The sequence below is a fragment of the Pinus tabuliformis genome, chromosome 5_1, assembly GCF_031772625.1.
Source record: "Pinus tabuliformis cultivar Carrire ecotype Pingquan chromosome 5_1, CPIR1, whole genome shotgun sequence".
Lineage (NCBI taxonomy): Eukaryota > Viridiplantae > Streptophyta > Pinopsida > Pinales > Pinaceae > Pinus > Pinus tabuliformis.
In genome coordinates this window covers 213409319-213433930 of record NC_142305.1, presented here as the reverse complement: position 1 = coordinate 213433930, position 24612 = coordinate 213409319, and the positions used below count along the sequence as shown (strand labels likewise).

Sequence of the window (24612 nt, the reverse complement as noted above, 5' to 3'; positions counted from 1 at the left end):
GGAAATATAAATTGGGATATCAAGGAACACTGACATTGAAGTAACTGACCTAAGCAAAGAACATGTTAATCCAAAATTTAACATGGGATCAGAGCACAGGTGGAGACAAGCCCAAGCAAGAGCAAAAAGCAATCACTAAGAAGTTTTGTGGAAAAGTCTACATGATCTCCTCTCTCTGAAAGTCTGGAAGTAAGATTGCACATTTGGCATAATCTATAAGTGCAAAATCTTCCTCAAGAAAGACTTCACACTCCTCATATTGCCGCATTAATTAGGAGCAAAGGAAGGATGGATTTATATCTCTGCTTTGAGTATTGAATTTGGAAGTAAGGTGTCTAAGATTTTATGTATGTCGAGCTTAGGACCTCTGTTCTATGATAGAGAAGGCCATTTCTATCTGTCTATGGAACAGAAGTCAAGTCGTGTAGATAACCTTGATTGTTTCAGGGCTTCTTCTCATGGAGAATATGCAGGTTAGCAAGACCACGTTCAACTATGGAAAGAGCGAGTCAAGGTTTGACAAGCAAACAGGTTTATTGATCACATTGAAGTAGCAATTGTAGGGAACTCGGACCTGTGGTTTCTCCAAGTTTCAAAGATCACTTAAGTAGACTTGCAGGCATTGAAAGGCTAGCAGTCCAAAGGTTTTTGGCATCATCATTTAGCCCTAATCTCTGAATCAAAGGCAGCAGTCCTAATCCAAGCCAAGCAAAGGCATAAGTAAAGAAACCTCCAGATCTGCATCTTTTATCGAATTCAAATGTACATTGTAATCATTTTTTATCAGTGAATTTATCAAAGTTTTGAAGGATTGTTCTAGTATTGCAAGGCATTCAAGGCCTTCCTTCTGGTCAACCATAGAAGAGAGGCAAATCTTCTATCCCTGGTCCAAAATTCTATGGCAGTATTTGATAATTAAGTATCACATTGACAGCCCGTAAAAGATAGTCTCCAAAAGAATCAAGATTCTAAATCTACATCTCAGTTGATAATCAGTCCTAAATCCATTTTTTCTTTAAGGATATTTTCAGCATAAGATCAAGCGAATCCCATATCCTTCATCTATTCATGATCTTCTACACTCACCTGGGCATAAGGTTCTCTTCAAAAAAATTGATCATAAATTGACTAGAAAAAGAAGTAGCCTTTTCTCCTGAGCTCCATTTCATTTCAAAAGGGACTTAATTTAATCCTCTGTATCAAAGGAAGAGAAGCCAAGACTCCTATAGGACGATGGATCATTAGGCTCATCACTTTGCTCTCAGTGGCATAAAAGGGTTATGCTCTCAGATACAAGACTTTTGAACTTGGTAAAATTATATGGGCTTTGATTCTATCACATTGTCCTCCTCCATCTTGCTTAGTTCCTCTTCATCACAGAATGTAAAGTATCTCTGTGATTTGGCTGCTATAAAGCACGAATTAAGTATGGTTCTCTGCAATTATATGTTCTCAGAGATCATCATTCAATTCTATGCATTTAGCACACAGATCATTTGTGGATAGTAGTCAAACAATATTGGAATGGGCATATTGATATGGCACTATAGAGAAGTGAATGATGATCATATTCATCTCCGGGTGATATCCAAGACTTGCACATTCTACCGTAACATGATCAAGCTTAGGTATATTCTCAGCTTGAATTTCTTATATCAGTTGAGCTAATCTGTGAAGTTTTTTTAAAATTATCAGAGTCATCAGAAAACTTTTTTTTGAAATAAGGATAGCAACAGGCATCAAGTGGTGGAAGCATTTGATTCGTGTAATGGAATCAATCCTCTTTCAGCTTTAAGAGGAAGCTTTAAGTGGCAGAATTGGGATTGTCAGTAAGAAAAGACATTAGTAGAAATGATCCTCCTGGAAGTTTGAAGATTTGAAGTTATTATAAACCTCACTATTATTTGTGACATCAGATCTGCTATGTGAGGCAGTACTCTATGAATGGCAGACTCATCATCTCTTATGGTCTGTTCAACATTATGTAAACCCTGTATATCGATGACAGTGTTATAGTCTTGTTCACAATCGAAGTTGTGAGCAAGACAGATGTAAGTCTTGAATACTTTATCTTCTGAAGAAGCTACAGCGGATCTTGGCATCATCTCGTGATGATCACTTGTGAAGTGTTCAACTCTTGTAGACACATCAAGATGCCATCTTGAGCAAGGACTTCAATATACAGTCCTGATTTGCAATAGGAGGTTCCAGTAGTAATGTATGTAATAGCTACATCAAAGTTTGTGGTATAAAGTCTGGATGGCAGTAAGAGTGTTTACTTTGCAGATTTTTGAATGTGTATCAGTTTCATTAGCACCTGCTTTATAATCATTGCCCACAAAACAAAAGTATAGTGACACTCCTTTCAGCAAGGAAGAAGATTGCAGTTGTTGTATTGAATGACATCAAAGGTATTGATTCGGAATTAACTCCAGCATCCCTTATTCTGGCAGACTACAGTAGGTATCTATGCAGCAGTTATCAGTAAGGGTGGTTTTACAGTTTCACCTTCAGAAGTATTCATAAAGGCTTGATATTCTCCTAAAGCAAGGATTCAGAGGGAGCTGTAATGTTTTGATGATGTCTGTCCATCAGATGATGATCCTCCCATTTACCAATGAAAGAGGTGATTTTTAAAATGTAAGATCTAGCTTTATTCCTAAGCATTAAAAGTCTGGTAAAATGGAGCATCTGTTGATCCAGATATAGACTACACACGGGAACACTGGGTCAAGCCACATATATTGGTTAACTGCTCATTAAGATTATCTAAAGTACATTGCTAATCTGACAGTACAATAAATGGAATCAGCACATCTAAGTGCTATATATCTTGAGGACCACCTTTACTTCATAAATAAAACAAGACTGATGTCTGTTGCTCTAAGGCACCATTGAAGCACAACATATAAAGCAGCCAGCATGGCTTATTGTGAAGCCATCTGAGAAAGCTCTTCAGTAAATCATTTGAGCACATGCTGGAATCCACCACTGTATATTGGAGAGTAGGATCCAGCTCTCAAAGAGTCCTGTGTTCCATGACCGCTCCAATCATATTCACATCAGGTAGATATGGTACATTGGAAATCTACCAAGCTCCATCATTGTTGGATGAACAGATTTTTGTGTTCCTATCATAGCCTCTTGGGCATAGGCTACGAATCGTGGATAGACCCTACTAGGAGGGTCCCTGTTGAACATTGAGCTCTGGGAACTCTTGAGGACTTGAGGTACTTCTTGAAGCTATGAGCAACCATAAGGTGAGTGGTTCACCTTCCCCTACTATTGATGACATATTGTTAATTTTAGCTATGTTCTATGCTTAGAGCAATTTATTTCAATTTTCACAGTTAGCTCAATATCTTTTCCAGATTAGCAATCACATCAGCATTAAAGTAAACAGCAGATAGAACATAAACATAAATCGCAGAAGACAAGCCAAGACAAGAGGCAACAAGATGTGGTGCTAGCCAGGGACAAACCCCAATGTGGGGAAACCCTTAATCAATTCTTCTTATATGTTCTTCAATAGTTTAGCAGAGAGAGAGAGAGAGATAGTACGTTTACAACATAAGTCAACACTTTGACTTATCTAGATAAGAGCATAGATCATCTCTAAGAAGATGATACATGAGATCAGTTGAAGACATGCTACTTCAACTGATTATCCAAGGTGACTCCTTCACCTATCATTGTGCTGCATTTCGTCATCATGCTGCACCTCACCGCGCTGCACCATGTTGCACCCATCATCACTATGCTGCATCTCATCACGCTCCATTAATCATTACTGTACCCATCATTGTACTGCATTATGTGCCATCGCTGCACCATGTTGCCATACTGACCTATGTGTTGGCTGCACCTTGCTTGCTTGTTGTCCCTTGCTTGCTTGTTGTCCCTATCATGCTTGTTGTCCCTAGCATGCTTGTTGTTGCATGCTAGTTGTCCCTTGCATGCTAGCTGTAACATTGCATACTTGGTGTATTTGCTGCTAAGTACCATACAATTGTCCCAATGTTAGTTAGTTGTCCCTTGCATGTTGCTCTCCTTCGGAGACAGATGCCCCGGCTGTTCCGGCAGTTCCTGGCAGTTCTAGCAGTTCTGGCTGTTCCGGCTCTTCTCGGCAGTTCTCGACAGTTCCGACAATTCCGGTAGTTTCGGCAGTTCCCGACTGTTCCCGGCAATTCCGGCAATTCCGGTAGTTTCAGCAGTTCTAGCAAGTTCCGGCAGTTCCCACTTTTGTCCTCTGCGTCAGCTTTCCCGGTTGTTCCGGCAATTCCCGCTTCTGCCCTTTGTGTCAGCTTTCCCGGTTGTTCCGACAATTCCCGCTGTTCTAGCTTCTGCCCTTTGCGTCAGCTTTCCCGATTGTTCCAACAGTTCCGGCTTCTGCCCTCTGCATCAGCTTTCCCGACAGTTCTGACAGTTCCAGCTATTCTCGACAGTTTCGACTTCTACCCTCTGCGTCAGCGTTCCCGACAGTTCCGACAGTTGCCGGCAATTCCGGTTGTTCCCAGCAGTTTCAGCTTCTGCCCTCTGCATCAGTGTTCCCAGCTATTCCGACAGTTCCCAACAGTTCTGGCTATTCCCGGCAATTCCGACTTTTGCCCTCTGCGTCAACTTTCCCGACAGTTCCAACAGTTCCAGGAAATTCCGATTGTTCCCGACAGTTCTGGCTTCTACCCTTTGCATCAGCTTTCCCGGTTGTTCCCGCAGTTCCCGACAATTCTAGCTATTCTCGGCAGGTCCAACTTCTGCCCTCTGCATCAGCTTTCTCGGCAGTTCCGACAATTCCAGGCAATTCCGGATGTTCCCGGCAGTTCCGGCTTCTGCCCTTTGCGTCAACTTTCCCGGCAGTTCCGGATTCTGCCCTCTATGTCAGCGATGCCTGCAGTTTCGGCTTCTGCCCTCTGGATTAGGGCAGCGTTATCCCTTAGGATCTCTCCTCCTACTAAAACCCAAAGACGAGTAGAGAGGAAGAGATCCCAAGTGTGTTTAAATGACTTGAAGGCCACCTCTATCTATACTAAAACATTGAGCACAAGTGGAGTTTATTTGGTTGCTCGCCGACCTTGATGAATTGTCCCATAACACAAATAAATTCATATCTCCATAAATACTTATCGGAATCGGATGATCTTTAGAACAATCCTATGCCTCTCGATGAGAGGGATCCAAGAAAAATATCAACTTCCATTAATAAGATGACCCACTGGAGTTTGGCCCTAGTTGCCAATTTTAACACATATGCAGAGGATGAGTGGTTCAACTTCTCCAGCGGACACCTCAGTTGAGATGCATATAAGCATATGCTTGTTGTCACATGTGGACATGTCAGTGGGACGTGGTTCATCCTTTCCCCACATGTAGGATGCTCATTCCCTACAATCAATGGTTGACATATCGGTGGGACATGGTTCATCCTTTCCCCACATGTAGGATTTTTCCTACTATTGTTGGTTGGCATGCATGTAGGATGTGGTTCATCCTTTCCCTACTCTTTGTGGTTTGCATGCACATAGGATGTGGTTTATCCTTTCCCTACAATCATTGAGATAGTTGTGACATGTGACTATAGGATGTGGTTCACCCTTTCCTTGCGTGTGGTTGTGAGCAGGATGTGATTTATTCTTTCCCTGCATCATCCTACCCATGTTGTCCGAAACACATGGGAAGTACCTCTCATCTGGCCAATGAGTTGGAAAAGTGAATATGGACCATAGCACTATGTTGAAATTTGGTACCGGAGGACAGGTGGTTCCCTTAGGCTTTGATCTTTGGCCTAGGGAAAAGTGTCCAAAAGAATTTAATTTTTCTCCTAAAGTGACTTTATAATTTTATAAAGTTAAATCTAATTTAAAAGTGACTTTAAGTGATAAAGTTATTAAGTCTAATTTTAAAGTGACTTTTATAAAGTCAATGAAAAATTAGAAAGGAAAAGTGACTTTGGAAATAAATGACTAAGTGGGTCTTTATTAAAGTGGGGTGAATTAAAAAATGGAAAGTGAGATTTAAATGAACATTTAATCTCAACCATTGATCTAAATCTATTTCAGCCATTGGATTTAGAGATCACCCAAAAGTCACTTGGAGTTATATTAAAGGAGGAAAAGGTCATTCATTCTTTCATGAGCAGATTGGGAGAAGGAGAGCAAGAGAGCAAGAGAGATTTCTGAGCAGGGAGGAGAAGGAGACAGCAGCTTGGCACACATTCCAAGGCAGCAGTTGAGCAGATTTGTACAGCTGATTCAGCACATAGTGAAAGGCAGATTTTTGCACAAAAATCGAAGAGCAGTTTGCTGATTTTTCTGCACACAAAACGGAGGCCGTACAGCATTTATTGCTGTCCTGTTTGCTGTAATTTCCAGATTGTTGTGAGGCACGGGAAAGGAGATAAGTTGTAAATTTGTTTGTTGATTTTTTGCTGAATAATTCTCACTGTAAAAAGGCAATTTTCAGAAATAAAGAAGAGCTCTCAAACTGGTTTTCCCCAAGAGTTGTAGGGGGTTTTTCCAGGGTCAAGTTGACCAAAAATATCAGTGTTTTAATGTGTTTTAATCGCTGTTTTTAATTGCTGATTTTTATTTCTGCAATTTCCAGCATTCTGAAAAATTTCCAGAATTTGTGTTTTCAGCCATATTTATTTTTTTCAGTCTGTTAAATGTATGGTTATGGGAATGGGCATTTAACTACATGGGAGAAATAAGGTGAAACTGAAAACCGGGGTGGGAAAACAGAAATTTTTACATGGTATCAGAGCTTGAGCGCTGAAGGGCAGTTTGGGACAGCAAAAGGAAAAATTACAGTTGCTGATTTTTCACTCAGAAAATTCCAGCAAGCTGATTTTTTCATAAACAGCAGTTTTATCTTTACTACAGCAGTGCTATTTTTCAGTTTTAGGACAGTAGGATGTCATTGGGATTGAGGGTGGAGGATAGGCTGGATGGGCATATAAATTACAGCGTTTGGAAGGAGAGAATGCAGAGTATCTTTGAGGAGGCAGAAGTCTGGGATATCATGGTGCATACCGCACAGAACCCTGTTGTTGTGCCCACTGATGTTACTCAGTTGGCTGAGTATAAAAAGAAGAACAATAAGGGTAAGAGGCTGATTCTAGACGGAATCAAAGACCATTGCATTCCTCATGTGAGAGGAAAGAGCAATGCCCATGAGATATGGACAGCATTGTCCAATCTCTACCAGAGTACCAATGAGAACCGGAAGATGGTCCTGAAGGAGAAGCTGAAGAACATTAAGATGGGGAATGATAGTGCAGCTGGATATCTCACAAAGATTACCAATGTGAGAGATGAGTTGGCAGCGATTGGAGAGGCCATTCCATCCACTGAGTTGGTGCGTATTGCAGTGAATGGCCTCCCCCGTTCATGGTTGAACTTTGCTGATGGGGTTTGTGCACGTGAGACCCTTCCCACATGGGAGAGGTTTTGGGATGATTGTATTCAGACAGAGATCAGGAAATGACAGCTTGGGGCAGCCAAGCCAGTTGAGCAGGATGAGGACGTAGCACTGGTGGCAGGAGGCAAGAAAGGCAAAGGGAAGAAGCAGGCTTCCACAAGCAGTGGTGGGGGCAAAGGCAAAGGTAAAGGTAAACAGGGTAACTCACAGAAGGACTATTCCAAGGTGAAGTGTTGGAATTGTCAAAAGATGGGACACTATGCAGTTGTGTGTCCGGAGAAGAAGAAGAAGAAGGGGAAGAACCAGGACGTGGCAGCTTCAGCAGAGATTGAGGACTTTGCTGGTCGTTTTGACCGAGAGTTTGCGTTCACTACGTGTGAGTCCTCTAGTACAGGATCACCTGCCACACAGGTTCAGAGGGAGCATGCTTTTCCCTCGATTAGCGGAGCATCTTCAGGTATCTGGTATGTGGACAGTGGGGCTTCACGTCACATGACAGGAGTCCGGGAGTACTTCTCAGAGCTTTCAGTGAGTGGCACTGATATTGAGGTAGTACTCAGTGATGACAGAGTTGTTAGAGCAGTCGGGGTGGGGACAGTGACATTTCAGAGGGAGTCCAAACCTCCCTTGAAGGTGTCAGAGGTTCTTTATGTGCCAGGGATGAGGAAGAACCTCATATCCGTCTCAGCTTTGGAGGACAGAGGATATGAGGTACTGTTCAGGGGAGGACAGGTGTTGATGTATCCCAGGGACGCTCCAGCTGATTCAGCTAGAGTGATAGGTGTACGCCATGCAAAGGTGTACAAGTTTGCATTCCAACCCCTTTTGGCATTGAGCAGTAGTACCGACAGCAGAGCTAGCAGTTCTGAGCTGTGTGAGATTTGGCACCGCAGGATGGGACACATGTATCACAGAGCCTTGAGGACATTGTGGGAGATCACTACAGGTGTGCCAGATTTCAGTACTGATCACTTTGATACTTGCAGAGGTTGTGCGATGGGCAAGTTTTCCAAATCCCCTTTTCCCAGCAGCGACAGCAGAGCGACGGGGATACTTGATTTGATTCATTCCGATGTGAGCGGTCGGATGTCTCATGTTTCCTTGAGTGGATATGAGTACTATGTGTTATTCATTGATGATCACTCCAGGAGGACCTGGATTTATTTTTTGAAGACCAAGAGTGAGGTCTTCAAGCGGTTTCAGGAGTTCAGAGCTCTTGTGGAGACTCAGACAGGTCGAAAGATCAAGTCCTTGAGGTCGGACAATGGAGGAGAGTACACCCTTGGAGAGTTTGTTGACTATTGTGCGGAGGCAGGCATTAGGAGGGAGTTTACTGTTCCTTACAACCCCCAGCAGAACGGAGTTGCAGAGAGGAAGAACAGATCCATCATAGGGGCTGCCAAAGCCATGATACATGATCAGGGGTTGCCATTGTTCTTGTGGGCAGAGGCCTGCAACACAGCTGTTTACTTGCAGAACAGGAGTCCGCATCGTGCCTTGGGGCACATGACTCCTGAGGAGGCTTTCTCTGGGAAGAAACCTGATCTTGGTCATCTTCATATCTTTGGATGCATTACATACTCCTATATACCCAAGGAGGAGAGGACCAAACTAGAGCCCACCGCAGAGAAGGGTATCTTTGTGGGCTACAGTGAGACCTCAAAGGCCTTTCGGATTTACATTCCTGCACAGAGGAGAGTTGTTGTCAGACGGGATGTGAAGTTCGAGGAGGACAGGGCCTTTAGGAGGTCACGGGAGTTAGAGTATCTGGATCAGCCAGACCCTCAGCAGCAGTTGAGTCAGTCGCAAGGATCCAGTGGGCAGGGATCAGGAGGATCCGGAGGTACATCTATGAGGATGTCAGGTCCATCAGTGAGCAGTGGCTCGCCGAGCCAGAGGGGTGGTGCTCCGGGCAGCATGCAGAGCAGTTCACTAGGGAGTCCACTGATGGACAGTTCACACGGTACCTCAGCTTCTACAGGTTCAGGTGCAGGCAGGAGGACAGCAGACAGACAGTCAGGAGTTCAGGCTACTGATGGTGATGAGGAGGAGGAGTTTCATTCTCCTATGGGAGAAGCATGCTCAGGGAAGAGGAAGCCCAAGTGGCTTCAGGACACCTTGAGAGATGCCACATCTGTTGCTGAGCCGAAGAGGCCGGTCAGAGAGAGTAGACCACCTGAGAGGTTATGTAGCTATATGGCGATGGTTACCAGCATCCTTGACTCTGAGCCTTCTAGCTATGAGGAGGCAGCTAGCCAGCAGGTCTGGAGAGAGGCCATGCAGGAGGAGTATTCTTCTATCATGAAGAATGATGTTTGGGAGGTGATGCCGAGGCCTGAGGGCAAATCCGTGGTTACTTCCAGATGGCTTTACAAGGTAAAGCATGCTGCAGATGGCAGCATTGAGAAATTCAAAGCGAGGTTTGTGGCTAGAGGGTTCTCCCAGGTAGAGGGAGTTGATTATGAGGAGACCTTCGCTCCCGTGGCTCGATATACTTCGATCCGCTCCATTATATCGATAGCAGCAGAGATGGGTTGGAAGATCCACCAGATGGATGTGAAGACCGCATTTCTCAATGGCTTCATACAGGAGGAGGTGTACATTGAGCAGCCACAGGGCTTTGAGGTGCATGGGAAGGAGTCCCATGTGTGCAGATTGAAGAAGGCCCTTTATGGCCTGAAGCAAGCTCCCAGAGCTTGGTACTCCAGGATAGATGCATACTTGCAGGGGATGGGTTTCACAAAGAGTGAGGCAGATCCGAACCTTTACTTTATTGTGATTGGTGAGGAGCCTCTCATTCTGGTGCTGTATGTGGATGACTTGATCATTACAGGTGCAGGTAGACTCATAGAGCACTGCAAGAGAGATCTTGCGGCGGAGTTTGGGATGAAGGACATCGGCTTGATGCATTACTTTTTGGGTTTGGAGGTGTGGCAGGAGGAGGGGCATTTCTTCCTGGGGCAGGGGAAGTATATTGTGGACATCCTTAGCAGATTCCACATGGAGGATTGTAGACCCATGTCGACACCGATGATCACCAACTGGAAGAAGCTTCATGCTTCGGATTCCGAGTTGGTGGATCCCACATTGTACAGGCAGCTGATTGGTTCCTTGATGTATTTGGTCAACACTAGACCAGATATCTGTTTTGCAGTCAACACGATGAGTCAGTTTATGTGTGAGCCTAGGAAGGTTCACTGGGTGGCTGCAAAACACATTTTGCGGTACTTGCAGGGGACAGTGGATTATGGTCTGGACTACAGGCAGGGAGATGGAGTGAGATTGGCAGGGTACACTGATTCTGATTGGGCAGGTTGTGCTTCTGATAGGAAGAGCACTTCAGGGTGTTGTTTTGGGTTGGGTTCAGCAGTAGTGTCATGGTTCAGCCGGAAGCAGCAGTCAGTAGCACTGAGTTCAGCGGAAGCAGAGTATATGGCAGCCAGTCTAGCTAGTTGTGAGGCTATCTGGCTTCGCAAGATGTTGTTTGGCTTATTTGGTCAGCCGTTGAGACCTTCAGTGATTTACTGTGATAATCAGAGTTGCATTAAACTCACGGAGAATCCAGTATTTCATGACAGGTCAAAGCATATCGGGATCAGATATCATTTCATCAGAGACTATGTTCAGAAGGGAGCTGTGAAGCTTGAGTATATTTCCACTGATGAGCAGGTTGCAGATATCCTTACCAAAGCCTTACCACGGGGCAAGCATGTCTACTTCAGGGACAAGATGGGTGTGGTGAGGAACACCTTCCTCGGTAAGAGGGAGTGTTGAAATTTGGTACCGGAGGACAGGTGGTTCCCTTAGGCTTTGATCTTTGGCCTAGGGAAAAGTGTCCAAAAGAATTTAATTTTTCTCCTAAAGTGACTTTATAATTTTATAAAGTTAAATCTAATTTAAAAGTGACTTTAAGTGATAAAGTTATTAAGTCTAATTTTAAAGTGACTTTTATAAAGTCAATGAAAAATTAGAAAGGAAAAGTGACTTTGGAAATAAATGACTAAGTGGGTCTTTATTAAAGTGGGGTGAATTAAAAAATAGAAAGTGAGATTTAAATGAACATTTAATCTCAACCATTGATCTAAATCTATTTCAGCCATTGGATTTAGAGATCACCCAAAAGTCACTTGGATCACCCAAAAGTCACTTGGAGTTATATTAAAGGAGGAAAAGGTCATTCATTCTTTCATGAGCAGATTGGGAGAAGGAGAACAAGAGAGCAAGAGAGATTTCTGAGCAGGGAGGAGAAGGAGACAGCAGCTTGGCACACATTCCAAGGCAGCAGTTGAGCAGATTTGTACAGCTGATTCAGCACATAGTGAAAGGCAGATTTTTGCACAAAAATCGAAGAGCAGTTTGCTGATTTTTCTGCACACAAAACGGAGGCCGTACAGCATTTATTGCTGTCCTGTTTGCTGTAATTTCCAGATTGTTGTGAGGCACGGGAAAGGAGATAAGTTGTAAATTTGTTTGCTGATTTTTTGCTGAATAATTCTCACTGTAAAAAGGCAATTTTCAGAAATAAAGAAGAGCTTTCAAACTGGTTTTCCCCAAGAGTTGTAGGGGGTTTTTCCAGGGTCAAGTTGACCAAAAATATCAGTGTTTTAATGTGTTTTAATGGTTGTTTTTAATTGCTGATTTTTATTTCTGCAATTTCAGCATTCTGAAAAATTTCCAGAATTTGTGTTTTCAGCCATATTTATTTTTTTCATTCTGTTAAATGTATGGTTATGGGAATGGGCATTTAACTACATGGGAGAAATAAGGTGAAACTGAAAACCGGGGTGGGAAAACAGAAATTTTTACACACTACCGATGGACGCATCATGTACTGTTGTACTCCCTATGTCTAGGATGCAAGATGTTCAACAACTTGATCACTTTAGATCAAGTCTAATATGTCGACTGACTTTTATCAGTGGAGAGGTCTTGTGACTCACTCTCAATCGATTCTTCTTCATTATTCATATCAGTGTTCAGCAGAGCAGAGATGAGATGAGATACAAAGAAAGTACATGACGATAGGATGGCAAGATGATCAATGATGATGGATGGATTGTCAGGTGGAATTCTCCCTAGTTGAGAGGGAGTGTTAAAATTGGCAACTAGGGCCAAATTCCACTTTGGGCAGCTCATTTGAAGAAGATAATTGTGGCATTGAATTCCTCTTTTCAAGAGGACCAAAATCGACCTAAAGATCACTAAAATTGGATAAGGAAAAATATATTATTGAAATAAAGCCCAATCACATGCAAATTATCAAGGTCAACCTCTCCCCTAATGTAGGCTTATGAAGCCCAAACGTCATGTCCCTTGACCCTCACCGATTTGTATAAATAGAGGTGACCTCCAACCTCACTTGCACCTATCATCTCATGAGAAATTCATCTCTGAGGCAGTCGAGCTCAGGAAGAGGACTAGACAAGGAAGATTGGGAATTGTTTGGGTTATTTTGAAGGCTGCATAGCTATAGGAGGACAGTCGCAGGGTCTGAGGCAACTTCTGGGCAGATTTTGTATGGGTTTTGTATCTCTTGCAAGTCCTCAAGCACAGCAAAAGGCAATCACATTCTCTAGGCAGATGTGGGAAGGTTGTTAGTATGGTTTGGAAGTGGTACAACCCTGGAAGTGGTACAACCCTGTTTCCTTTGAAAGAGGTTTCATGATGATGGATGATTCCATTAATTCAAAGAAAGGGGGAATAGTTGTTTCAATGATGGTCAATCATTAGAACAAATAAGGGATTGATTTCCTTGTTTTCCATATCGACGCCCAAACCAAACCATAATGAATTTCATATATGATAGAGAGAATTATTGGTAACTGATGATCCGTCAAATCAAGCAGCAGCTACGCTATTCTCACCTTCAAAATAGATAAATATGATCGAATTCCATAAAAAAAAGGAATTAGGATTGCATGTAGAACCACCTAAATCATCTGAAGGATGGAATTCCACAATGAACCCTGTCGATTGTTAGCTTAATCTGATGATGAATTGAATTATTCTCTCTGGATGGTGGCTTTGAACCTTATAATCTATCTATATCTATCTACTTACTTATTTAGCCACCAACTTCGCAACACAACATCTGTAACCTGGCAACATAAGTTTATTATTCTCCCATTGATCCTCTCCCTCCTATCGGCCAATAAGGACCAAGATTTCTTCCCTTATTTCGGAAATCATTGTGAATTATATTCTTTGAGTTCCACTCCACTATTCTTCAAATCCAAAGCGAGGCTTCCACTCCATCTTGCATGCATGAAATACAAAATGGCAGTAGCCCCATCAACAAGCAACATTCGTGACAAGATGGGAACCCAGCAAGTAGGGCACATCCATCTTGCTAGTGGAGATACATCACAGTCCAACTTCACCAAATAGGTTGCTTCTCAGACTCTTTGGTTCACACTTCCCTTAGCATTGGATGGAACTATAGAGCTACCGACTGCACCTCTCTACTGCGGAGAAGAACTGCTCAAGAGGGAGCTCGACTACTTGCATTCAAATAGGATAGGGGTCAATTGTTGGGCGGGAACACACTCCTCTTTGTTTTAAATGCCCATAATTATCGGACAACGTGAAGACCTTACCTTAAATGAATACCTTACCGGACCTTACTTTCCTTACCTTAATAGAAAGATAGTAGTAGTAGAATACCCTGTAATAGAAGAGCCAATAATAGAAGAGTAAGTACCAGTCAATGAAGACCTGACCTGACCTTAGCAAACTAGCAAAATAGTAGGAGTTGGGAAAGGTAAACCCCGAGTTAGAAGGGTTGGGATAACTTGAGCAGAGCAAATAGCAGGAGCAAGTGCGTTGATCTTAGTAGCGGAGGTGAGAGCAACAGTTGATCCCCCAAAAGGAAAGGAAAGGCCATTCCAACCACAGTTGGGCAAGAGGGGTATGACGACAGCCACCTCAGCGGATTCTTCTTAGTCCCTGTCGACCAAGTAACAAAAAAAGGCAAATGATATCTCCCATCAAGAAGATGAAGGCTCTCAGGGCCACCTTTCAATCTTTAAATTCCCATGATTGAAGGGCATAGTACAGCTAGTATGACTCTGGATGGACAACGCCACCTTTAAGTCTTTAACCTCCCCAAGGTCAAGGCGTGGTACAATCGGCGTGGCTTGTTGGTATGGTTAGATGGGCAACGCCACCTTTAAGTCTTTAAACTCCCATATCTCAAGGCATGGTATCGCTAGAGAAGATCGTCGGGATCACTGGATGGGATACACAACCTTTTAGTAGTGAATTTCCCATATCTCAAGGCGTGGTATGGCCAGCTGGTCTTGCTTGTTGGTATGGTTGGATGGGATGGATGGCATCACTGGGGTGGTGGTTGGCCTAGAGCCACTAGTCCTAGATCAATTGGTTCCGCTCATGCAAAAGGAAAAAGGAAGTTTAGTTTCTAGAAGGGACAAGTAGAGTGAACTCTAAAATGAAACCCACTAACACTTTAGGTAAAACAAGGAAAAAGATTTGATTGTTATTCCCTAGGTGCCGAAAGGTTGCTCGACCATAAGGGAGAGGAAATCATATAGAAAGCTCCAATAAATTCTCTAGTCAACTAGCTAGTTGGATATGATCATAGAGTTATCTAGGTGCTGAAAGGATGCTCAACCATAGGGAGAGGAAATTCTATAGACAACTTTGTGGTTTCTCCGAGATGTTTCAGGTTATGAGGTGCTTTTAATAAAGACTTGACGGGCAAAAGAGTAAACAAGCCAATCAGAATAAGAGAAGAGGGTAACAGTGGTTGGACCGTGTGTCCAGCTATAGGTGCTTACCTTCCTTGATGGACGGGGTGTTCATTCATTATATAGGGGTAACCCATTCATTACCTGTGTTCACCTTTCGTGGCGAGATGCTCATCCTTAGCAGAATAGGTTATGAGTTACTGAGTGGTATCCAAGCGCACTCTATTTATCTAGATGTATGATTCATCTTGTTGGGGCAGACTATATAATCTAAGTGTAACTCGCATCGAGGTAGTGAGATAGGGGACGATGGCAAGAAAGACTCAGAGGAAAGTCTTAGCTTGTTGGCCTGCTATCTTCACCCACCTATGATATAGTATGGTTAGTGCTTGACCTCAGTCATTAGTGAGTGCCTACTCGACCTATGAGCGATATTCTTTAGTGCCCGTTGATTGGCAGTATATGTCGTATGTATGTGTTTGGGAGTATGGGGGTTTGTGTTGGGGATGGGGGGGTCATGGTTGGGTTACGGATCATAGACAACTAACATATAAGTATCAAGAAGAACCATTCCATCAACCTTCCCCTTGAAGTGACGAAAACGAGGATAGTGGAGTTATGTCGAATCAACTGAACAAATAGATCTAATATAGAAGAGGTGGTTCGAGTAGGTAGGTAGTTTGAATGCTCCTTTTCTAGGAAAGTTACTTGGGTCCGAAAGGACACTCAAATTGATATTGGAGGGTGAAACTGTGGTGGGTGTAAGTAATGATAGGTATTTCTTTTATCGTCAATTGGAGCCAATCGAACCCATTGTTTTCGAATGTAACCGTCTACTAAGGGCCTTGGGTACGCCCTCCCTTAGGACCAGAGTCTTAATGTGGGTCAACATCTCTCACTAGAAATCTATTTATCTTCTTATTTGTTGAACAACTCATTTTCCTACCAATATTAATTTGGTAACTTATTCCATGAGATAGATTTTGTCAACAAGCTTAAGTAGGTACCAATAGGGGATGATTCAGGCAATGCTACCTATTGTTTGTCCTCTTATATGTTCTTTCGTGTAGCATCAAGGCTATTCCCATATCTATCTCGGGCAGGCAACTAAGCAGGGAGAGAGAGAAGCACTTAGGATAACATAAAGGAAGGAAGCGATGATTGAAAAGTTGTTCATAGATTTGACACAGCTACTCTCTTCCTTCGGCCAACAGCGGGCAATTATATACTATTTGCATACTTCTCCCAAACGAAGGGGAGAAATTAGGAAAACAAATATGAATATGGCCAAGACTCTAAGTCTATGCCTTTATAATTGCAATCCATAAACAGAAGAGAGTCGAACGAATGAACAACAAACAGGAGAATCAAGTTGGTCGGTCTTCTTTCCTTCATGCTCCCACGTTGACCTTGGTATGGCTCGATCAACAAGTAACTCTTTGTACTCCTTTGTATTTTTTTTGCTGGTACAGGTCACCGAGCAACTAATCATTTGATTTGTGCTCCTTGTTTCCCCAAACCTAAGTCAAATCCAACCACTACCACGCACCTTAGTAGCACGCCCCAACACCACGTTGGTAAACTACGAACCTTCCCTTGCGCCCCTCAACCCACCCTATTCGCCCACCTAAAATGAATATCCCTTGTTTTGTTTGTGCTCTTTATTTTATTAATGTGCCTATCCCTTCAGTGTGTTGCAGGCGCCCGATGGCTAAGTCTTAGTTCACAACCTTACGTCATATCATAAGGCCAAGCAAGTGCGATAATTACTATTATAACAAACCACCTCTCCCCAACACTACACAATCTAGTTTCAGGTGACTATCCCGCAAGCTTGAGTTGGCCTGATGGAAAGCCCACTGGGTTGGATGGGTAGAACATCAAGTTGTGCCTTTGGTGGGCAATTTATATAATCTATAGTGCCCATCATAGTAATAGAAGTAAACCCAATACAACTATTTCTCCGATTTAATATCTCCAAGCCTTTTCAACCTCGTCAAATCATGAGGCCCACCTACTAGTACTACCCTGCCATTAGGCTTGAAGGGAGGGATTGTTGCAGTGAACTTGAACAGTACTACATTTTTTCTTCGATTTAAGATGGTGTTTTCCCAAGTGTCACTGGGAGGGCGGCTGACCTACACCCACCTATTATCAATCAGTAAGCAGTCCTATCTGAATATGGACATTGGGCCACACCCAGAAATTAGGGCCTACGGACCCGAAACCTGCTTTCCCCTCCTATTTGTCAACCATATGTGGAATCAAGATTTTTCCTCATAATTAGTCAACAGATCTCTACCTCCCAAAAAGGAATGAATCTTTACCTCGTTAACTCACCTATATAGTCGCATGCATACCTTAGTTAAGGAGGGAATGTAAGGAGATAGATGGGAGAACATAACACTTAGCTAATAGTTAGAGGAAAGAGAGAGGAAGATAGAAATAAAGGGATAATCGTCATTCTAAAAGGCCAAGGATATAAGGAAGGCCAAAAATAGAAAGGAATGGGTCTTATGTAATTACGCTTTTCTTTCCTGATCCTAAGTGACTTATTTGATGAGGGTAAGGGTGTTGCTAGATCAATTGATGTTGGTTGTGGATCTAGGTCATAAACTAGGTCAATAAGGACTAGGTCAAACGCACCTGCTAGTATTGGATCGCCCTCATGCTTGGGTTAGTTATAGGAATTGTTGCTTCTACTAGTTATGCTACATGTGTTGTTGGTACTAGCTCTGGTACTGGTGCCATTGATCGTGTTGGTCCTGTCAGTGGTCCTGTTACTACCTTTGCTGCTAGATATGCTCCTACTATAATTGGTCCTACTTAAACCACTATTTATCCTCTTCTCTTGCTTACCTTGTTTATACTAGTACTGCTAGTAGATAAGTTAATGGTACTCCTACTACCTTTTTATGCTACTAGCTCTATGAGCTAACTAAGCTATTCCCACTAAGCTCCTCACTAACTAAGTTATCTCACCCTCACTAACTCAGCTATCAAACTAATATCACTCAACAAACACCTAGAAGCTATATAGAACCTCTTCTTTGCTTGCCACTATATTGGTAGGGCTAAAGGATCAACTCCCTCAACCAACAATCCAATCCCTCAATCTTCGAAGTTACCAATAGCAAGTCTTTAGAGTTACCGATTGAAACTGCATAGAAATGAAGGTTCAACCTTGGACATGAACACTTTATAAAAAGGTAGATCGGAGTTACCAAGGGCAAGTCCTTCCCTTTATAGTCGAGTATTTTCAAAACCTCCCAAGAGAAAGGTTCAAACCCAGGTAAATAATCAGAGGAGTTGGACAGGATCGACCTGAAGTTGTTGGACTTGACTAGATACTTATCCGGATGTTCTAGGTGAGCTCGCACCCCAAATAGATTCATTTCCCTAACGACAAAGTAGGAAGTGCCCCCATATTAATCTCGACTAGCACATTTCCATGTTCCAAGTTTGGTAGGATTGTAGTATTAAGCAAGTTTCATCAATACAAAATAGAAGACTCCTCTTGATGATTCAATACCTTCTGTCAAAAAAATGATCTTCTTTTGTTAATCCCCCCCCAATCATTAAGTCAATCTTCCTCCTCTCAATGCCCTATTTGAGCGATCAACTGATATTACGTGCATAATAATGATCACCCGAAATCACTCCTAATTCTCGTTAAAGATCGAGTTACCTCGCGTTAGGTCTCTCCGCTTCCGGTAACTCTTCTCTCAGGTGTCTGCCCACGTTTGATCATCCATGCAATAATAGTCGCACTCGAGAAATGAAACAATTCAATTTGTTGGAATGGAGCACTCGATTTATAAAATAATAGTCCCTCTGGTTTGAAGCTTCATGCTTGAAATTTGTGGGCAAAAGGAAAGGGAAAATGATTGCAAAGCACAAATTCAGGTATAGTAGGTTCAAGTGTTCAAACGCCTAGAATGAGGGTTTTTGCTTACCAAGTGCTCACTGGAATGCGACGGCTCAAACTTCTTGCTTATTGGTTGGGCACAACTACACTTCACCTCTATTGAAAAAAACCCGACAGGAAACAAAGTAAAAAGTCTTTTGTTTCCACCGCAGGCTAAACACTTTGTCTAGGGACCTATACCACTTCTTGCCCAGTCTGTTTCCCTCCCTTCTGCTTGAGACTTAGAATGACGAACTGAGTTGGCAAGCAAGAGCGAGAGGAGTTGAGTCTAATATCTACGTATTCAAAAATTACGATTGATTCGCTATTAAATGTTGAAACATGTAGCGAAGAAGGTCCTTCTTGACTTGTGCCTTAGTCAAGAAAGGTTGCAAATCCGTAAAAAAACCAGCACCAAGGTAATTAATAGATCTAAGGTAATTCATCATATGTGAGACATGCCTAAAGTGGACATCTAGTCTTAGGAGAAAAGGTTGCAACTATGAGAAGAGTATTATGTGATTTATCTATGCTAGGATAGCTAAAGATGAGGCTAAGTTTACTTTGTGATTAGGCCGTATTGTATGTGCAAATTAGACGAGTGTTTGGGTTGATCTTTTGGTGCATAAGATTGTGGTTTATTCTTGTGACTAAGGACGAGCTATTTCTATTTCTTCGTGCATCAAGGAGGGTCGAGTCCCTTAAAGTAGCTAAATTGTGCGTTGGTTGAGTGTTGGTTTAAGGGTCGAATTTCCTCATGGTGATGCACAGACCTAAAGGGTCCAGGATTGGGGTAAACACAGAGTTGTATGGTCTATAGTGGTTGTTGGTTAGGGTCATTCTAAGGTGATCGTAGAGAATACTAATAGGGCCGAGGAGGAGCAGACATACAGTTTCACAAAAGGTGTCTCTAGTTGATGATTGTAGGGATGTGTGGAGAGTTGTTCTTCGTGTTTTGGATAGCAAAAAGTGATCCTAAGTTAAAGTGGAAACGTGTGAGGATCCACTATTATGTGGACTGCTAGAAGATGCCCTAAGGACAAAGAACAAGTGGGCAAACTTGTTATTGTTAGTGGGCAGCCTGATTGTGGTGCCCAGTACTATCAACAGTGGGCTGCTAGAAGATGCCCTAAGTATAAAGAACAAGTGGGCAAACTTGTTATTGTTAGTGGGCAACCTGGTTGTGGTGCCCCAGTACTATCAACAAGGAGCAAGCTTGTGACAATTAAGAGGGCAATTTGTTTTTGAAGAGCATGGTTGATCAAATTTGTGGAGGAGAGCTCTCTATGTAAGCAAGATGGCGTTCCAAGGGTTAAGAACTTAAGATCAGACCACTGTTTAAAGGGAGCCTAACTTCATTCCATGGAAAGGGAGGGTCGTGATAGTTTTGGAGGATAGTGGGGTGGGAGAATTTGTGAAGCAGGCTATACCACCACCACAAGATCCCCAACAGTTGTCCCAACATACTAAGAATGATATCAAGGCAAAGAGGATTATTCTAGAAGGGGTCATAGATCATATAGTTCCTCATATCCATGAGAAGAACACAGATTTTGAGATGTTCAAAACTATTTAAGATCCATATCAAAGTACCAGTGATACTAGGAAGCTTGCTCTTAAGGAGAAGCTAAGGAGTATCTGGATGAGCATTGGAGAGCCCATCGTCACATATTTGTCAAGGTTCACTTAGGTACGAGATGAGCTGGGTGGTGTGGGCGTGACTATACCAGAGCATGACCTTGTGAGTTTTGCTCTTCTAGGACTTCACAAGTCTTGGTATGGTTTCCAAGATGCAGTAAGTGGCAAAGAAAATTTTCCTAGTTGGGAAAGGCTATGGACTGACTGTGTTCAAGAAGAAATTCAAAGAGGGACTAGAGATGGTAGATCAATGAAGACAGAGGACAAGGAGAACTTTGCCCTGGGAGGCAAGAGAAGCAAGGCCAAGGGCAAGGAGGGCTAAGGAGTGGCCAAGTCCAGTTACAAGGGCGAGAAGAAGGATCTAAGCAAGATCAAGTGCTTCCATTGCCATGACTTTGGACATTATGCCACTAAGTGTCCTAATCGAAAGGAGTCCAGGAAGGATCATGTAGCTGCATCAGCAGAGGTAGACGCATTTGGTGCCCAGTTCGAGAAATATTTCTCATTAATTGCTTGCATGGCAAGCTCAGTAGACAACAATGTATGGCATATTGATTCAAAAGCATCCTTCCACGTGACAGGCAACAAGAAGTATTTCAGCCACCTGAAGGAGAAGGACATGCAATGTCAGATTGAGCTAGGAGATGATTGTCAGTATGCAGTTAGTGGAGTTGGCACTATCAGTTTTCAAAGGGATTCAAGTAATTCTCTTCATCTCAGAGATGTCCTCTATGTTCCAGGATTAAAGAATAATCTTGTTTCGATAGCTACCCTTGAGGACAAGGGTTATGATGTCATCTTCAGCAAAGGTAAGGCTTACCTCCAGCACTTAACTTCTGGATGTAAGAAGCAAATAGGTGTGAGGATGAAGAATCTCTACAAGTTCCAAGTAGAGACAGGCACAATCTTGAGCAGCAAGGCAAGAAGTTCTCAAAGTAGAGAAGTGATGGTTGAGGAGAGCAGAGCTCTAAGAGAGTCCTTAGAGCAAGAGCGGATTAGAGTACCTGAGAAGAAGCTACTCAAGATGGAGCCTCAGCTAGTATCTCAGTTTGAGTTTCAGATAGTTGGCAATTGGGTCGACCAGCAAGATGAGAAAAAGCTTAGCCCAGGGCAAGCGGAGGTAGCCACTCAATTAGTGACTACCAGTATAGGGAAAGTCCAAGCCAAGTGGGCAGAGGATTTGTTTAACGGAGATCAGGAGAGAGATCTTTCGAAATCAACTTTAGCCAGACGAGGCAACCACCGAGATACACAGGGTACATGGCACTTATGACTGAAGTGATAGACTCACAGAGCATGGTCGAAAGAACGGTTCTTCAAATCAAATTCCGCAGAAGAAAGCAGTGAAGCCTTCTAGTTTAGAGGGAGTCACTGCAGCAGCGGATAACATGGTAGTGTTGGAGACAGAGCTAAGTGGACGAGGTTCTTCCAGAAGCACTTTCCCCGCTAAGAGGGAGTTTTAAAAGTATAACGAAGAAGGTCCTTCTTAACTTTTGTCTTAGTCAAGAAAGGCCACAAATAGAGTTCCTTTTTGCATGTACGAGTTCCTAAGAAATAGGACAAGTCATGGAGCAGTTAACTCATGCACAGGAGTTCGAGGCTCAATTTTGTTTGTCTCCAAGTGCGAGTTTATTTTTGGAAAAGGACGAGTTGGTGAGCTATAGTTTCTAAATAAGGCAGGATGAGTTAGAAGAGTCCATTTCACTCAATTAACAAATCAGTCACAAGCCTGAGTTCTAAATTTATAACTTGTCAGTTATAGCAGAGTCAAAAAGCTTTAAAAGGAGGACGAAGGCACCCTTGTAATTCATTCTTCAATGCACAAGTTGTGTGTGTGAGAGCATCTTACTAGCAGAGCGTGTAAGGAGCAGCCTATACACAGTTTGAGAGAAGAGAATTTCCTTGTGTTGTGCGCTAGGAAATAGGTATTTCCAGCACTAAGGAACAGGACCTAGATTGTGCAAGGAAAGAGTTTGATTAGAGGTTCTTGCAAGGAGTTTCAACTAAGTACTAGCAGAGAGAATGCTAATTTTAAGTATGTTCCATGCGTAAAGAAATTTACTTCAATTTTCACAATTAGCTCAATATCTTTTCCAGATTAGCAATCACATCAACATAATAGTAAATTGCAGATATAACATAAACATAAATCGCAGAAGACAAGCCAAGACAAGAGGACACAAGATGTGGCGCTAGCCAGGGACAAACCCCAATGTGGGGGAATCCTTGATCAATTCTTCTTATATGTTCTTCAATAGTTCAGCAGAGAGAGAGAAAGAGAGATAGTACATATACAACAGAAGTCAACACTCTAACTTATCTAAATAAGAGCATAGATCATCTCTAAGAAGATGATACATGAGGTAGTTGAACTCAGTTGAAGACATGTTGCTTCAACTGATTCTCCAAGGTGACTCCATCACCATGCTGCACTTATCATTGTGTTGCACCTCATCATCATGTTGCAACTCATTGTGCTGCACCATGTTGCACCCATCATCACTATGCTGCATCTCAACATGCTTCACCAATCATGACTGTACCCATCACTATACTGTTGCACTATGCTGAGCTCTTCATTGCACTATGCTGCACCCAAATGCATGCAGCAATACCTCATCATCCTGATGCTACAAGTAACAATACCTCATCATCCTGTTGTTGTATGCATTCTCGCTGCTATTATATGCCCATCATTACGATGTTGTCCCATTGTTGCTCCAATGTCCAACAACACTGATCTACACCATGTTCCCTAACCATAGTAAAGAGGCCTCCTTCACCGTGTAAGATCTCCCTTTGAACTACGGCCAAACCTTCACAATACCTGCGGCTAGGGCATCATTCTTTTATTGCGAATAGGGTCTCCTTCTAGACCTGCATTTAGGGCTTCCCCTCTTAGACTTCTCTTCCAGTAAAACCCAAAAAAAGTGGAGATAAATCAAGAGTGAAGTGTGTGATCAAATGACTATCAAGTCACCTCGTTTTATACTAAAACTTTGAGCACACGTGGGGGTTATTTGGTTGCTGGCCGACGTTGACTAATTGTCCCATAACACAAATAAATTTATATCTCCATGAATAATTATCAGAATCGGATGATCTTTAGATCAATCCTACACCTCTCGATGAGAGGGATCCAAGAAAAATATCAGCTGCCATAAATAAGATGACCCACATGGAGTTTGGCCCTAATTTCCAATTTTAACAGAGAAAACTTGCGTTTTTTATTGAAACAATTTGTAAAGAAATTTGATTGCTCATAAAAAAAATTCAATAAATCGACTGCAAGTAGAGGGTTTTCCTAGTTGGGTTCCCTAGAAAAAAATGTGTCTCCTATATAATTGTGTCATTATCTCTGTGTTTAATTCTATTACTTCTATCATTGAGAAATTTTGTCTTGGTGAAAAGAAAAGTAGTTTCAGAATTTTCAATCAAGCAGCTAGCAAATTTTCAAATAAATTCAACACTCTGAGCATCGATTGTTTCAGTTCTAACTGATCTAAAGGCAACTTCAACTCTTGCTCCTTATTCTTACCCTTTTCCTTCCCTATGGGCCTTCATCACAAATCCCTACTCTTAGCTCCGTACAAACTAAGTCTTAGCTCGATTGGGAGAGCAAACAGAAGGAGGGTAGATGTAGCTACTTCGAGACCCATGCAAGCTTGTCTAAGTCATTAGCTCTACCCCAGTTCTTGGGCTCTACCAAAGACCTCACAGTTCGTCCTAGACTTTCCAAGGCCCTGTGGAATTGTGTTTGGATGAAGCAAGCACCCGGTAGGTTTTGGCGTGAAATGCATAATCCAACTACTTGACCTAGACGTGATTCCAAAGACCGAATGATCTGTTGAACCAACTAATGAACACAAAACTGCGGATTTTGAACCTGATTAATGCTCCACCTTTCAAGACGCTTTCTTTGCTACGTGAACTACTACAAAGTGG

At 42.5% G+C, this 24612-nt stretch overlaps 1 protein-coding gene across 5 annotated transcripts in view; it reads right to left on the bottom strand.

Moving 5' to 3' along the window:
- Window positions 1–24612, bottom strand: part of LOC149164158 (UBP1-associated protein 2C-like) — a 63454-nt gene that overhangs the window by 35392 nt on the left and 3450 nt on the right. The window lies entirely within an intron of this gene.